We start from the raw sequence: 6,499 nt of genomic DNA, 5'->3' as shown, positions 1-6,499 counted from the left end.
ACTAAGAACGGCCATGCACCACCACCCACTGAATCAAGAAAGAGCTCTTAATCTGTCAATCCTTCCAGTGTCCGGGCCGGGTGAGTTTCCCGTGTTGAGTCAAATTAAGCCGCAGGCTCCACTCCTGGTGGTGCCCTTCCGTCAATTCCTTTAAGTTTCAGCTTTGCAACCATACTTCCCCCGGAACCCAAACACTTTGGTTTCCCGGAAGCTGCCCGCCGAGTCGTTTGAGGAACTCAGGCGGATCGCTGGTTGGCATCGTTTATGGTTAGAACTAGGGCGGTATCTGATCGCCTTCGAACCTCTAACTTTCGTTCTTGATTAATGAAAACATTCTTGGCAAATGCTTTCGCAGTAGTTCGTCTTGCGACGGTCCAAGAATTTCACCTCTAGCGTCGCAATACGAATGCCCCGTCTGTCCCTCTTAATCATTACCTCGTGTTCCGAAAACCAACAAAATAGAACCGAGGTCCTATTCCATTATTCCATGCACCATTATTCAGGCGTTTCGCCTGCTTTGAGCACTCTAATTTTTCAAAGTAAACTTGCCGGCCACCCAAGACACTCAATCAAGGGCACCGAGGGAAAACCGGCAGGATGTTTAGGCCAGGAAGTAACCGCCAAAGCGGACCCCCTGTCTAGAACTGAGATCCAACTACGAGCTTTTTAACCGCAACAACTTTAATATACGCTATTGGAGCTGGAATTACCGCGGCTGCTGGCACCAGACTTGCCCTCCAATAGATCCTCGTTAAAGGATTTAGAGTGTACTCATTCCAATTACGGGGCCTCGATAGAGTCCCGTATCGTTATTTTTCGTCACTACCTCCCCGTTCTGGGAGTGGGTAATTTGCGCGCCTGCTGCCTTCCTTGGATGTGGTAGCCGTTTCTCAGGCTCCCTCTCCGGAATCGAACCCTGATTCCCCGTTACCCGTTACGACCATGGTAGGCGCATAACCTACCATCGACAGTTGATAAGGCAGACACTTGAAAGATGCGTCGCCGGTGCTAGACCGTGCGATCAGCCAAAAGTTATCCAGAGTCACCATCATTTGCGGACCGAGGTCCGATTGGTCTTGGTCTAATAAATGCGCTCGTCCCGTGAGGTCGGAGCTTTGTTGCATGTATTAGCTCTAGAATTACCACAGTTATCCAAGTAGGAAAGTACGATCTAAGGAACAACGGCTGGATAATGAGCCATTCGCGGTTTCACCTTATTTCGGCATGTACTTAGACATGCATGGCTTAATCTTTGAGACAAGCATATGACTACTGGCAGGATCAACCAGGTATCTTTTCTCGTTCGGTGCAAGCCACCCGCTCCAACGGCGAGTAGAAACACCACTCTCGAATCGGCAGACGCGTGGCTAGATACACGCCTGCCGTTCTCTGTCTACTTCGTGTCACCAATCACGAGACAGACCTCTTACACACTCTAGAGTACGAGTTCTCCAAAACAACAGTTCCGATAAAACGAAACAAACTAGGGCGTATCAGGAAGAACCGACCTTCGGAGGACAGCTCAACCCACACTAAGCTATATCGAAAATGATGCATATTCCGATGTCTCGGCATGGTTACCCGAAACTCGTCGCATCAGCAGTGGGAACAGAACGTCTTTCGTAACAAAGACAATCGTTAATCGCTCGGATTAACTCGTACGCGTGCGGTCGAACGCACGTACTGCTTTATCCCCGCTCGGACCGAGAGGGAAAGGGAAACAGTCACCGTTATTGACGTGCCCCGTGAAAGGGAAGGGCCGCTCGGACCCTTGGTTTGACAAGCTGAAATTCAACGGCTCGTGCAGAGCACGCTGCGGGTCCAGCATCCCTTGTGTCTCTGACTGAGACCGGCTAATCGCTCGGATTAACTCGTAGGCGTGCGGTCGAACGCACGTACTGCTTTTATCCCCGCTCGGACCGAGAGGGAAAGGGAAACATTCACCGTAAATAACATTCCCCGTGAAAGGGAAGGGCCGCTCGGACCCTTGGTTTGACAAGCTGAAATTCAACGACTCGTGCAGAGCACGCTGCGGGTCCAGCATCCCGTGTGTCTCTGACTGAGACCGGCTAATCGCTCGGATTAACTCGTAGGCGTGCGGTCGAACGCACGTACTGCTTTTATCCCCGCTCGGACCGAGAGGGATAGGGAAACAGTCACCGTTGTTCACGTGCCCCGTGAAAGGGAAGAGCCGCTCGGACCCTTGGTTTGACATGCTGAAATTCAACGACTCGTGCAGAGCACGCTGCGGGTCCAGCATCCCGTGTGTCTCTGACTGAGACCGGCTAATCGCTCGGATTAACTCGTAGGGGTGCAGTCGAACGCACGTACTGCTTTTATCCCCACACGGACAGAGAGGGAAAGGGAAACAGTCACCGTTGTTCACGTGCCCCGTGAAAGGGAAGAGCCGCTCGGACCCTTGGTTTGACATGCTGAAATTCAACGGCTCGTGCAGAGCACGCTGCGGGTCCAGCATCCCGTGTGTCTCTTAATGAGACCGGCTAATCGCTCGGATTAACTCGTAGCCGTGCGGTCGAACGCACGTACTGCTTTTATCCCCGCTCGGACCGAGAGGGAAAGGGAAACAGTCACCGTAAATAACATGCCCCGTGAAAGGGAAGGGCCGCTCGGACCCTTGGTTTGACAAGCTGAAATTCAACGACTCGTGCAGAGCACGCTGCGGGTCCAGCATCCCGTGTGTCTCTGACTGAGACCGGCTAATCGCTCGGATTAACTCGTAGGCGTGCGGTCGAACGCACGTACTGCTTTTATCCCCGCTCGGACCGAGAGGGAAAGGGAAACAGTCACCGATATTGACGTGCCCCGTGAAAGGGAAGAGCCGCTCGGACCCTTGGTTTGACATGCTGAAATTCAACGGCTCGTGCAGAGCACGCTGCGGGTCCAGCATCCCGTGTGTCTCTGACTGAGACCGGCTAATCGCTCGGATTAACTCGTAGGCGTGCGGTCGAACGCACGTACTGCTTTTATCCCCGCTCGGAACGAGAGGGAAAGGGAAACAGTCACCGTAAATAACATGCCCCGTGAAAGGGAAGGGCCGCTCGGACCCTTGGTTTGACAAGCTGAAATTCAACGACTCGTGCAGAGCACGCTGCGGGTCCAGCATCCCGTGTGTCTCTGACTGAGACCGGCTAATCGCTCGGATTAACTCGTAGGCGTGCGGTCGAACGCACGTACTGCTTTTATCCCCGCTCGGACCGAGAGGGAAAGGGAAACAGTCACCGTTATTGACTTGCCCCGTGAAAGGGAAGAGCCGCTCGGACCCTTGGTTTGACATGCTGAAATTCAACGGCTCGTGCAGAGCACGCTGCGGGTCCAGCATCCCGTGTGTCTCTGACTGAGACCGGCTAATCGCTCGGATTAACTCGTAGGCGTGCGGTCGAACGCACGTACTGCTTTATCCCCGCTCGGAACGAGAGGGAAAGGGAAACAGTCACCGTAAATAACATGCCCCGTGAAAGGGAAGGGCCGCTCGGACCCTTGGTTTGACAAGCTGAAATTCAACGACTCGTGCAGAGCACGCTGCGGGTCCAGCATCCCGTGTGTCTCTGACTGAGACCGGCTAATCGCTCGGATTAACTCGTAGGCGTGCGGTCGAACGCACGTACTGCTTTATCCCCGCTCGGACCGAGAGGGAAAGGGAAACAGTCACCGTTATTGACGTGCCCCGTGAAAGGGAAGGGCCGCTCGGACCCTTGGTTTGACAAGCTGAAATTCAACGGCTCGTGCAGAGCACGCTGCGGGTCCAGCATCCCGTGTGTCTCTGACTGAGACCGGCTAATCGCTCGGATTAACTCGTAGGCGTGCGGTCGAACGCACGTACTGCTTTTATCCCCGCTCGGACCGAGAGGGAAAGGGAAACAGTCACCGTAAATAACATGCCCCGTGAAAGGGAAGGGCCGCTCGGACCCTTGGTTTGACAAGCTGAAATTCAACGACTCGTGCAGAGCACGCTGCGGGTCCAGCATCCCGTGTGTCTCTGACTGAGACCGGCTAATCGCTCGGATTAACTCGTAGGCGTGCGGTCGAACGCACGTACTGCTTTATCCCCGCTCGGACCGAGAGGGAAAGGGAAACAGTCACCGTTGTTCACGTGCCCCGTGAAAGGGAAGAGCCGCTCGGACCCTTGGTTTGACATGCTGAAATTCAACGACTCGTGCAGAGCACGCTGCGGGTCCAGCATCCCGTGTGTCTCTGACTGAGACCGGCTAATCGCTCGGATTAACTCGTAGGGGTGCGGTCGAACGCACGTACTGCTTTTATCCCCGCTCGGACCGAGAGGGAAAGGGAAACAGTCACCGTTGTTCACGTGCCCCGTGAAAGGGAAGAGCCGCTCGGACCCTTGGTTTGACATGCTGAAATTCAACGGCTCGTGCAGAGCACGCTGCGGGTCCAGCATCCCGTGTGTCTCTGACTGAGACCGGCTAATCGCTCGGATTAACTCGTAGGCGTGCGGTCGAACGCACGTACTGCTTTTATCCCCGCTCGGACCGAGAGGGAAAGGGAAACAGTCACCGTAAATAACATGCCCCGTGAAAGGGAAGGGCCGCTCGGACCCTTGGTTTGACAAGCTGAAATTCAACGACTCGTGCAGAGCACGCTGCGGGTCCAGCATCCCGTGTGTCTCTGACTGAGACCGGCTAATCGCTCGGATTAACTCGTAGGCGTGCGGTCGAACGCACGTACTGCTTTTATCCCCGCTCGGACCGAGAGGGAAAGGGAAACAGTCACCGTTATTGACGTGCCCCGTGAAAGGGAAGAGCCGCTCGGACCCTTGGTTTGACATGCTGAAATTCAACGGCTCGTGCAGAGCACGCTGCGGGTCCAGCATCCCGTGTGTCTCTGACTGAGACCGGCTAATCGCTCGGATTAACTCGTAGGCGTGCGGTCGAACGCACGTACTGCTTTTATCCCCGCTCGGACCGAGAGGAAAGGGAAACAGTCACCGTAAATAACATGCCCCGTGAAAGGGAAGGGCCGCTCGGACCCTTGGTTTGACAAGCTGAAATTCAACGACTCGTGCAGAGCACGCTGCGGGTCCAGCATCCCGTGAGTCTCTGACTGAGACCGGCTAATCGCTCGGATTAACTCGTAGGCGTGCGGTCGAACGCACGTACTGCTTTTATCCCCGCTCGGACCGAGAGGGAAAGGGAAACAGTCACCGTTATTGACTTGCCCCGTGAAAGGGAAGAGCCGCTCGGACCCTTGGTTTGACATGCTGAAATTCAACGGCTCGTGCAGAGCACGCTGCGGGTCCAGCATCCCGTGTGTCTCTGACTGAGACCGGCTAATCGCTCGGATTAACTCGTAGGCGTGCGGTCTAACGCACGTACTGCTTTTATCCCCGCTCGGAACGAGAGGGAAAGGGAAACAGTCACCGTAAATAACATGCCCCGTGAAAGGGAAGGGCCGCTCGGACCCTTGGTTTGACAAGCTGAAATTCAACGACTCGTGCAGAGCACGCTGCGGGTCCAGCATCCCGTGTGTCTCTGACTGAGACCGGCTAATCGCTCGGATTAACTCGTAGGCGTGCGGTCGAACGCACGTACTGCTTTTATCCCCGCTCGGACCGAGAGGGAAAGGGAAACAGTCACCGTTATTGACGTGCCCCGTGAAAGGGAAGGGCCGCTCGGACCCTTGGTTTGACAAGCTGAAATTCAACGGCTCGTGCAGAGCACGCTGCGGGTCCAGCATCCCGTGTGTCTCTGACTGAGACCGGCTAATCGCTCGGATTAACTCGTAGGCGTGCGGTCGAACGCACGTACTGCTTTTATCCCCGCTCGGACAGAGAGGGAAAGGGAAACAGTCACCGTTGTTCACGTGCCCCGTGAAAGGGAAGAGCCGCTCGGACCCTTGGTTTGACATGCTGAAATTCAACGGCTCGTGCAGAGCACGCTGCGGGTCCAGCATCCCGTGTGTCTCTTAATGAGACTGGCTAATCGCTCGGATTAACTCGTAGCCGTGCGGTCGAACGCACGTACTCCTTTTATCCCCGCTCGGACCGAGAGGGAAAGGGAAACAGTCACCGTAAATAACATGCCCCGTGAAAGGGAAGGGCCGCTCGGACCCTTGGTTTGACAAGCTGAAATTCAACGACTCGTGCAGAGCACGCTGCGGGTCCAGCATCCCGTGTGTCTCTGACTGAGACCGGCTAATCGCTCGGATTAACTCGTAGGCGTGCGGTCGAACGCACGTACTGCTTTTATCCCCGCTCGGACCGAGAGGGAAAGGGAAACAGTCACCGATATTGACGTGCCCCGTGAAAGGGAAGAGCCGCTCGGACCCATGGTTTGACATGCTGAAATTCAACGGCTCGTGCAGAGCACGCTGCGGGTCCAGCATCCCGTGTGTCTCTGACTGAGACCGGCTAATCGCTCGGATTAACTCGTAGGCGTGCGGTCGAACGCACGTACTGCTTTTATCCCCGCTCGGAACGAGAGGGAAAGGGAAACAGTCACCGTAAATAACATGCCCCGTGAAA

The 6,499-nt window shown here is 55.2% G+C and overlaps 1 non-coding gene across 1 annotated transcript in view; it reads right to left on the bottom strand.

Moving 5' to 3' along the window:
- The window catches only part of LOC143243480 (small subunit ribosomal RNA), a 1,805-nt gene extending 513 nt beyond the window's left edge, over nt 1–1,292 (bottom strand). Inside the window, exon 1 of the ribosomal RNA XR_013024605.1 lies at nt 1–1,292. This exon is cut by the window's left edge and continues 513 nt beyond it. This is a non-coding gene — a ribosomal RNA (small subunit ribosomal RNA).
- Nucleotides 1,293–6,499: the final 5,207 nt, after the last annotated feature.

Source organism: Tachypleus tridentatus, unplaced genomic scaffold (assembly GCF_004210375.1).
Source record: "Tachypleus tridentatus isolate NWPU-2018 unplaced genomic scaffold, ASM421037v1 Hic_cluster_2, whole genome shotgun sequence".
In the NCBI taxonomy this organism is placed as follows: Eukaryota; Metazoa; Arthropoda; class Merostomata; order Xiphosura; family Limulidae; genus Tachypleus; species Tachypleus tridentatus.
The sequence above is the reverse complement of the archived record's forward strand: the minus strand, read 5'-3'. Positions and strand labels throughout refer to the sequence as shown.